This window comes from Saccoglossus kowalevskii, chromosome 14 (assembly GCF_978046115.1).
Source record: "Saccoglossus kowalevskii chromosome 14, keSacKowa6.1, whole genome shotgun sequence".
Taxonomy (NCBI): domain Eukaryota; kingdom Metazoa; phylum Hemichordata; class Enteropneusta; family Harrimaniidae; genus Saccoglossus; species Saccoglossus kowalevskii.
In genome coordinates this window covers 20829552-20840315 of record NC_140654.1, presented here as the reverse complement: position 1 = coordinate 20840315, position 10764 = coordinate 20829552, and the positions used below count along the sequence as shown (strand labels likewise).

At 35.2% G+C, this 10764-nt stretch overlaps 1 pseudogene; it reads left to right on the top strand.

Annotated features, from left to right (window-relative positions):
* The first annotated feature begins 824 nt into the window (after nucleotides 1-824).
* On the top strand, nucleotides 825-10540 carry LOC146734557 (beta,beta-carotene 15,15'-dioxygenase-like; annotated as a pseudogene).
* The last annotated feature ends 224 nt before the right edge of the window (nucleotides 10541-10764 follow it).

Below are 10764 nucleotides of genomic sequence, written 5' to 3'. Positions count from 1 at the left end.
TTTACCTCCATGACCACACTGAAATTCAAAAGTGGCATTTACGGAAGAATTTAGCGAATCTGTGGACGATAGTTACGAACAACGCGTATAACACGTACTATGAAGTCGAACGCGACAAAAATACCACACCCTAGTTTTTACCGATAACCGGCTTACGCTGATATCCTGAGTGATATCATGTATATGACACCAGCTATCCCAAGTTTCGGTACCCCTGAACACACAAAAAAAACAAAACTGTTAATGCACAAAGTGGTATGATCGCTCGAAACGCAGCGAAAAAAATGTCGGAAACCATCCGCAAAATCTGCAACAGTGAGAAATATCGTTTCAAAGTAGCTCACTATATACTATTTGAGGTAAACACTAAGACATTCAGGTACTTACATCTCGCCAAAATGTTGCTCGATTCTTAAAATTCTTACAAAGCTGCAAAGGTCAAAGTTTCCAGAACTCATCTCTTTTTTTTAATATCTGGATCCGTTTTACGACGAAATAGACAATTTCCGATAAAGCGCGGAATTTGCAGAATATTCGTTGTTCGGTAAACTTCGACGGTTTCTATGTCAATACCACTTAGCGTGGCACACCTAGCATATACAATTAAGCCCATTAACACCTTAAACAATAGGCGTTGCCAGTCTGTTGTATTAGTAGTCTGAGCTTAAAAAGAACTGATAACATTACTGACCTCGTCTGAGATTTTGAGCGTTGCACTTAATATGTTATATGTTAACAGAAACATTAAACACGTTAAGATTACTGATACTCCTGTTAACATATGTCATATTGCTTTCAGGATGTTATCTCGTATGCTATTCAAAATGATTGTGTCATGTCTGTTTGCATCTATGGCAAATTGCTGGGATGTACCAGACAACATATACGATACTTACTTCGGGACAATCTCGAGGGAAAGACCGTATATGACGACTGAAATACATGGGGAGATACCAGACTGGATTGAAGGTATGACAAGTATTGAAAGGGCGGTGGTCGTCGCGCAGCGCGTGTTCGGATTTTATGTAAATAAACAATGTATTTTACACGCGTTGTATACGTCGCTATGAGTCCCCCTTTAATGTTACGCATAAGCTCATGGGTACAATTAGTTAATAAAGTCGTGATTAAAACGTAATTTTTCAGTAACGTACACTTACCAAATTTTACAGGGTACTTTTTAAAGCAGTCTGGTGGTACATATGGTAACTGGAGTAACCCTGAACTTGGATCCAAAATTACCCACGCGTTTGATGGATTAGGAACAGTGGCATCGTTTAAAATGCGTGATGGTATGGTGGAATACGGAACTAAGTATGTTATATATCAATCGATTCACCCACATTCTCTGCAGTAATAAAATGATTAAATCGCGATTAGGTCTCAACTAGCGAGTTAACTTGCATTGTCTCGTGTTAAACCAGGCATCCTATAATGACGCGTGTTTTGTTCTGAGATCGCAAGATTGAAACTTAACAGCAACGTTTTATTTATTCCTGATATTTTGCCCCCATATTTTCGTTGTTGTTGATAGTACAGTTAGATGAACATGTCAAAAAATAAATATGACTTCGATTGATGTGACAGAATGATAATCGATATGTCACGATTTAAAATTCTTCTTAGAGTTGTGTGAGTGTATTGCTCAATCATTTAGTTACTTTTTGATATATACAAATTGCAAAGTTCATTTTGGAATTCACACGCAATTCATGAATGGATGGCAGCTTCTACAACACCTTGCCTGTACAATTTTTACGATATTGTGTTGTTCTCTTTTATGCTCAATATCAATAATATCTATTTATATTCAGCCTCACGTCTTTCAGGGTGTATGTTTGAAATCAAATCAAAGTATAAATTGATAGCTTGAATGGTAGTCGTCGCGCCACGCATACACGAGATATGAGTCGCACATGAAACAAGATGGCGATTTTGACTATTGCGCAGATCAACGAGTATAAACAAATACGTTTCTAAGCTTTAACTGTACAATTTCCTTGGTGGTTGGAAGGTAAAGAAAGAGTCACCGGTGGTATTTAGTGCACGTTGCACCCAGGTCAAAAATAGTACTGGTATTTTTTTTAGAAAAGCGCCGTGGATTCTGGCTAAATCAATGTTTATCAACACAAATGTCACACATACGCGGTGTAACCTTCCTTTAACACAACTTTATCTAACTTGAAGAATAAATCTGATCCTGGATAAATACAAAACTATTACGTAACAATAAAAAATAAATTGTAATAACACAGTAAAAATGTAAAAAAAACATCAAAACTGATCCATTATCACAAGCTGTGAATACTATGTGTCAACATGAAGCTAGATTTATGCTATTTGTAGACAAATTTGCAGGCATTTTCTGTGCAACCGCATTACTTTGGTGTATGTTAATTTTTTCCAGATTTTATTTGACTCAAAGCTATAAAACGTGGGATTATTACGAGTGGGATATGGACGTATCTAAGGTCGCCTGGGCAACGACGTATTCTCCTATTGTATGTATAGTTAAATGCATAGTTAGTTAATGCATAGTCAAATCGTATCTGAGTGAACAGGAGTACTCGGTCACTTGAATTGTGATAGGAATTGAAAATTCATTAAAATAAATCGCACAGCCTTCGTTATACCAGTAAAGTAATGATGTAAATTAGTCCAAGTGACGCATGCGCAGTTGACATCATCGATATTCTTTTCATTTGTATTCTTCATTCAATGACATTGTTAACTGCTTTTTACAGATTTGATATAGTCGATTTGAAAGAAATGTCCCACATATCTACACCATTTTCACATTACTGAACCTAACCTCACGCTGACTTATAAAGAAACACAATGTTTCAATCAGTCTTTACTATTAATCTGAGTTCACGTTCTCATGTAGCACCAGGAACAGTTCGAGAAATGGTCCGTTTTCAACGATTATTCTGCCCTTAATCCAAATATTGCTTTCTGGAAGATTGGAGATAATGTCGAAACCGTGACAGAAGCTAGTTTCGGTTAGTTACCTGTATAGTTTTCAAAATATTTATGTCTATGCATTAGGACTGTGCGACTACGGTGGTAAAACACGACAAATATTGGGTTGTAATATTGGAGTTAAAGCTACGTTGGTTAAGGCTATGTTGAGATAAAGCTATGGAGTTATGTTGGACATGGTTTCAATAAGACATATACAGCGCTTTTAAGCTACAACAGCACGACGAACGAGGCACATTAAACGCACAATTCATTTTGTTTGTTTTGACGTATATTTGACCACAGCGCAAGGCTAAATTTCTCGCAAATCTATTGTATGTAATTTCCTTATTGCCTGTGCTTGAATATATACAAGTTAACATGTCATTCATAGGACTATGGATCGATCTTGAGACTCTTGACACCAAGGGAACATATCCGTTCAAAGATGTTAACTTCGGGCTGCCTCCATATATGGTGAACTTGAATAATCCGGCACACGAACACACTGATGCTGACGGTGTAACACTGTATAGTTCTGCACTCATGTTTGATATGCGTGATAGTGAAAACATCAATGCGTGGTATGTATAATATAAAGTAAGATATATTGTATATAAGTGCATATTTTTGTTGTGTCACAGAGGGCGCACTGGCTCTGCAAACAAATGCTCAATAGGCATGAGACCATGTTTTGTGTGGATGTGTCCGAGATGAGTGAATTGCCCACAAATTCAAATGTAAAAAATAACGTGTCCGAAAACGATTTCCAAAAATAAACCACAAACAACTGATGCGTCAATATAATTGTGTTTGTACAACACAATTAATTAATTAAATAATTTATTTATTAAGCTTTTCTGTTGTGTCGTAAATAAATGTTATTTATTAATATATTCAAAGGCGAATGGTGTATAAAATCCAGAATGACGAACGGATATCATTAGCGTCTTACTTAGCAGGCGGTCCCTTCAATCTGAGCCAGTGCGTGGATGATGGTTACCCCGACTTTGATCTACCCGGTGGTTACCTCCATTCTTTTGCTATAACTGAAAATTATTTTATTATTCCAACATCGAATTTTTTCATGGATGTATGCAAAAACCTACGTGAGTTGACTATATTGTTTACTATATTTGTATTTGTATAACAAAATGATATAACCAAAAAATCAGACATTTTTTTACAGAATAAACAAGTAAAGGACTGAATAAACAATTATTCCTCACTTTTTTTTCACAAAACAATTCTGTTATTTATCATGGACTTAAATCTTTAACATATGTGTACTTGCTTATCATTCATGGTTTTTTTTTCAATCGATGTACATTTGTTACCGTGGTTTCCATATTCAACATTAATATTCATTATTACATGTCTTTAAAGCTATGTAATTGTTGGAACACAATTTATAGACATTGTAAAATTCAACTGGTTCGGGAGATCATAGTGCGGGATTCCCTTTGAAAAACATTATTGCCACGTAGGAATAATTCAAAAAAGCGGCTAAGAATTCGCACATTTTCTGAACGGAATTTTACGCATACAGCACAATGTATATTACAGTGTATACGCTGGAATTGCATCTCAACACTCTGTATGTTTACTGCTCACTTGATTGAATGGAGTCAACCTTTCTCCCCTAAAAGTTGGCTTCTTCGGTGACTACAAATGGTGTAAAATATCATGCCGCAGGTGTAGGAGTGTCCGATAGTAGCTGATAGGTGGCTCTTAGCGTATGATGCTCGCCCACTGTCCAGTATTGATTCCTTAGTGTATGGGTAGTTTTCTTGCAGCCATTTTTCTATCGAAATAGATTCTATTTCTTGCGTAGCTTGTTGTCTTATTTATTTATTTTGATTATGCTTATAAATGACATGTCGTTTTTAGGATGGTTGATGCTATTGAAATACTTTTGCAAAATGGTTGGTAAATTTGGTTCTCAGTTGTGTCTTTGTCTCCCCTACGTATTGTTTTTGACATTGTTTGCATGCGATTAAATATATTGCGTTTGTAATGTTGCATGTTATGTGATCATTTATTTTGTAGTTATGGTACTCTATTAAATGCTAGTTTTGAGTGAATATTGACATATTTAACATCAAAAACTTCAATATTAAACAAGTAACACGTTCTCATCTTTACGTACTGAACGTTGACAACAATTCCATCTCAGATCAACTTAATGTCGGATAAATATGAACTTTGACATCTGAGTGTAATATAGTATATGTAATGGTCTCGTGCGATCGGTAGTTGAAATCATAATATTTATAAAATAGTATGCAAATATGGTGAATATGTCATCTATGAAACATAAATTATACGAAGTGGTTGGATGATGGTGCACATGATAATAGTAATGTGTGGAGTTATGTCCATATATTGCCAGACGCATTAGTTATTGTTGTTAAACTGAAAACTATTGTTATTAGGTATAATTGTTAGCCAATTTATATTGTTAGAAGTGGGTGGAAGTTGAACATGTCTAAGTTCAACGGCTTTCTGGCAAGCACTACTGGCTTCTGTAATACTAGGTATTATGGTGTAGTGTGCCATCACATTAAGTGTCGCTATGTGACTACGTTGTGGTACCTCACCCAAATCTAGGTGTATAAGGTTTCACGTTAGTCTTATATTGGACTCCCAACAATTTTACACTGTGCATTCATTAAAACCACTGGTTGATCAGTTCTTGCTCGTGACTTCCGAGGGAGATAAGAAAACAGGCTCAACAACATATATATATTGTGTTGAATTTTGTTTTAAAATAAATGTTTATTTCCATTGAACATGTTATCAATTGTAATTGGTAGAGCGTTCATAACATAAACTATTGACTGCAAATTTCCTATTTCAGAGTCGGACCCAGATGACCCAGTACTGCCCACCTTCCTGACCGGTTATGAATTTCGATCAGATATTCCGACGAGATTTGTTTTCATAAGCCGTAAAACCAATGAAGTAGTAGGCGAATTCTCCACACCAGATGGGTTGTTTATAACACATCAGGTATAAAAGACTGGACAACTGATATATGGCTGAACATTATTTTAGATACATCAGTTAACATTATAGTTAATTTATCAGGCGATATATTATATATATTTTTATATGCCGAATGATCAGTTTAACACAATAACTCAATTAAGCTATACAGATGATTGGCTTGTATTCTGACGTAGTTTTCTTCTATACCATGGCCTAAAACTGAATGTTATCAGTGCAGTTCACATTCTCAAATCTCAACATGATGTGTCAAAATTTATGTGCCAGTAGCACGATAATTTATTCTGAGCATTATCCATATAAATTCATTATTATAAAATGTATATACTGGAAACATCAAAATTCAGTGGCGGTGGCACCGGCGTCTCCCCCAAACCAAGCTGAAACTTTTTGTGTCAGCAAAATTTGCCTCTAAAAATGCAGGGATAGTGAGCAGATGTCGCCCCACCATACCAAATTTTGTCCCGCCGCCTCTGCAATTTGATATTTATTTAAATTTTGTTTACACAAATAATTCGGAAAAAAAATTGCAAAGATTTTTATATTTTGATTGAACATGCTATAGTCCGCCATGTATTATACGAATACGAATATTGTTTTTTGATATAACATACAAAAGCAGAGTTAACTCTTCGAATAATTCTGTGTTTTGTCCATTATCTGACGATTGTATAATGGGAAAATATCGATTGATGAAAAAGTAAAGAATCATGATAATAAGCTATCACTATTGAGATATATACATGTGGATAAACAAAAGAATTGATGATTAATTTGTGTGTTGCAGCTCAATTCTTATGAACTGGATGGCAAAATGTACTTAGATATGTTGACATACTCGTGGGATGTATACAGATATTTCGATTTGGAAGAAATTGTAGCAGGACCAGTAAGTTATTTCATAAACATCAATTTGCAATGTTTCATGCAAGCAAATATTTTTGAACACAACTATACATTAAATGTTGGCGATCTGCCTATAGCTACTATTATAATTTGACAAACTTTCTGACTAAGTTTTGCAATATTACAATCATTTTTTGTATCTAGGGCACAAAGAGAACAGTGGTAGAGCGGTTTGTAGTTGATATGAATGATTGGACGCTTATTGACAGAATTGATCTTTATCCATCGGGCTATCAAGTTGTTGATTTTTCAACCATCAACTATTATAATTATAACACTAAACCCTACACGTATGCGTACATGGCAGCTTAGACCCAGTACCAAATACGGTTATCAAGGTAAGTTGATAAATTATTTGTATGCTATACAAGGATGGTACAATGCAGTTTAGTGATCGCAACGATACAAGGTCAATGGGAATACAATGAGCCCGTTGTCTCTTTGGCAAGATACATATGTGTTTAAATCCCGCCAGTGGTAGTAATGAACAAGAACTGTTTTTCTGCTGTTGTTCTTCTCGCACTGTTATCTTTTGTCAGTAAACATCGATTATTACATGGATGCTAACAACCTATTGTTTGCTATTCACATTCGCTTGTTTATCTTGGTGTACAGCCTCACTTTCGTCACAAACTAAAGAAATTGTGATTCCCCAGTTAAGTCACAAATGTCTTCAGAATCTATCTCCGACTGCAACAAAATGTACCACCTCAATAATGAATTGAAGGTGTTAATGTATTAACGCAGGTTTTTTTTAAATGCAGCTTTATTACATACAAAACATGCTACACATTTTAAAAGACCAGAGCATACATGAGTTTATGAAATGTATTATCTACGTTTTGGTAATTCAGTTGGTGAAGGCGTTTCAAATTCGACTAGCTCCCAGAAATTATGTCAAATTTACGTTTAGGGAATAATGTTTGTCTTCGTTGTTGTTGTCGTCGTTGACTCCGTCTCAAGTTTTATGTCGTATGGTTACAATAACACAAACATTTATTTTTCCTTCCTTTCAACTTGGATATTATATTAACTAGCCCACGAACTCAACCAAATTCAAATATGGAACATGTTGTATGTTTATTTTTCCAAAATATTCTTTAAATTTCAATTAAAATAGTTTTATTCCTTTGGTTACAATAACCCAAAATGTTTTATTTGATCATCTTCAAATTTGAGAGTCGGTTTCGTTATGAAATTCTGGTGCAACTATCAATTGTAATTTTCAAGGATTAAGTGAATTAAACGTACAATCCACAATTCAATGAGCAAAACTACAAGAGAACGTGGATCTTATAAGTAAAATCTTATAAGCTAATCAACTTCCAACTTTCCTTAATAACTACAAAATACAAGTTGGGAGAATGAGTTATGTGTATAATCGTTCACCCAGTACAGCTTTTATGGACACTTATAAAATGGTCACATCTATCACATCAACGGATCGATTATTGCTTTTCAATATGTAAATTAGTGGTAAAGTAAATATAATACTAGTAGTATCCGACGTCGTCTTTTACACTAATTATATTTTGTAATAATTATTTATAGCCTTGTTAGTTATGCAAATTAAGAATATTTTTAGTATGTTCCACCTGGGTTAGAATTCCAAAATGTAAACAGCGTTAAACCATAACTGTCTACATATACAAGTGCCCACGAACATGTATATATTATATAAATTAAATAAATACCCTGTACCCAATAACCGTGAATGTGGGACATAACATCAAATTGGCGTCGTTTTACTGAATAAAGAATAAATCATTTACATAGGTTTATGGGACCGGAGTTTTAAATGTTCATAATAATTTGGTATTAGTTCAATCTTAAGTTATGCACAGGTGTGCTGACGTTGACTTTATATTGACTTAAACACGAACCCAATTATATTATATTTATACACATATCATGGAGATTAGTTATGAATATTTTTTATTTATTGCACACAGTTGAACGTTGAAACAAAATCAGCACTGTATTGGGGTCCATACGATGGTTTGATAACAAGTGAGCCAATATTTGTCCCTACTCTTGACGCCGTTGACGAAGACGATGGTGTTGTACTTGTCGATGTACTGGACACACATACTGAGACAGGTAACGCTAGCTTTGTATTCTAAACCGATGTATATGATAGCCATGTTAATGCAACATATTTATGTAGTTAATGAGCAATAACTGTCAATACGAACATTCACGATGCCTGAATACATAGACAAACATTATTTACCTTAGTTAATTCGAGCTATATTATGTTTTACGAGGTAAACCTAATGAGTTACGTTCGTTTTACAGGAATGGTCATAGTGCTGGATGCGAAGGATTTCTCCGAGATCGGCAGGGCGATTTCGCCTGAACTTTTGCCGTTTGGTTTACACAGCAAATTTGTTGCTCAGAAAGTGGAGATGAAAGAGCCACCAATATCTCGTAGCGGGAGTGCTAGTATACAATTCAATATTTGGATAATGTGCTATGTCTTTCTATTGTATTGTACATATTGGTGATTCATTGGCATATCTAATAGTATGCAATGTCTGCAACACAACTACAACGATAAGTGCCAAGTTTTGCTAAACGTTTCGACAGGTTTATTGAAATATACATATAAAATACAAAGTTAAATTAGAATATTTTACAAGGAATAATTAATTCATTAATAGTTGCTGAAACAATGTGCAGATCCATGAAACGCCTAATAAATTGTCAATAAATGATTCTTTAACTGTAGTTTTTTAATTTTCACACGCAAATGTTGTGAAATGTAGATTGCGATATTTTCCATCTTTTGTGTAAGAATATATGCTGTTGATTCACAAACAGATAAAATGATGCTTTCAATGCCCGTTATGGGCTGTTCAATCATATTTAAGTCATATAGAACACTTTACTAAATGAACCTTAATTGGACCATTAAGTTTGTTAAGTTTTTACCCCGGGGGCGGCAAATGCTACTACTGAATGGAATTACTAGCTTGCTGTCATGTTCCGCTTCGGACCATTATTCAGTTGAATAATGACTTCCTTATAACTTGCCTCATATGTCTATCTTAATATTGTACAGTAGGGTGTGGTATGAAGTAATATGTTGCTGTGCAAAGTCCTATGACGTGGAAATCTGGACAGTTTGGCCTCACAACCAATTCAGGCTCCTTCCACCACCCCTCTGCTATCCCATGTTTTCCTCTCAATAACAGATTCTGGATTGAAATCATGTTTCAAGGTATCTAATCTTTCTTCTATATTGGCCTGCTCGTTTCTCAACATGATCATATGCTAACTTGCATTCATCAGCCTGGCATGTCTGCCATACATGAGGAAGGAAGGGGAGATATTCTGTTACACCACTTTTTCTACAGTTATTACTATGCATGCACTAAAGGTCCAACATGCTGTCACCAGTCCTGATTCTGTTCTTCAATCAAAGACCTTAACATACCGAGGAAATTCTCATTGAAACACTCATGTTGGCCATTTTTTTGTGGAAGTCATTGTCTTGTATGAGACTTGGCTACACATGTCATTTCAAATAGATGTTAGTATCACTCCAATTTCAAAATTCCTCTCACTCATGGTCTGACTTACTCGTGTTTCTGCTGCGAATTTTGTTGTTTTGTTCGTTGTAGGTAGAGCTAAGGCACGTGAAGTCGTGAGTTCTCATTAGCATATCCGATCAGCCTTTTTCTAGAGTGCGGTAATCTATGCTCAACATCTCAAGTGACCTTGTAATCTTGATATTAACCGATGGAAATTTAGCTCTCCCATCAGCAGTGACTCTGCACCTGGCACACTTTTATAGGATCGCACTTTTCTCGCCACATCTCTTGTCATCTTTCAGTGCATCATCAGCTTTACTGGATCTGTGCAGCACACTATTTCTCAAACCTA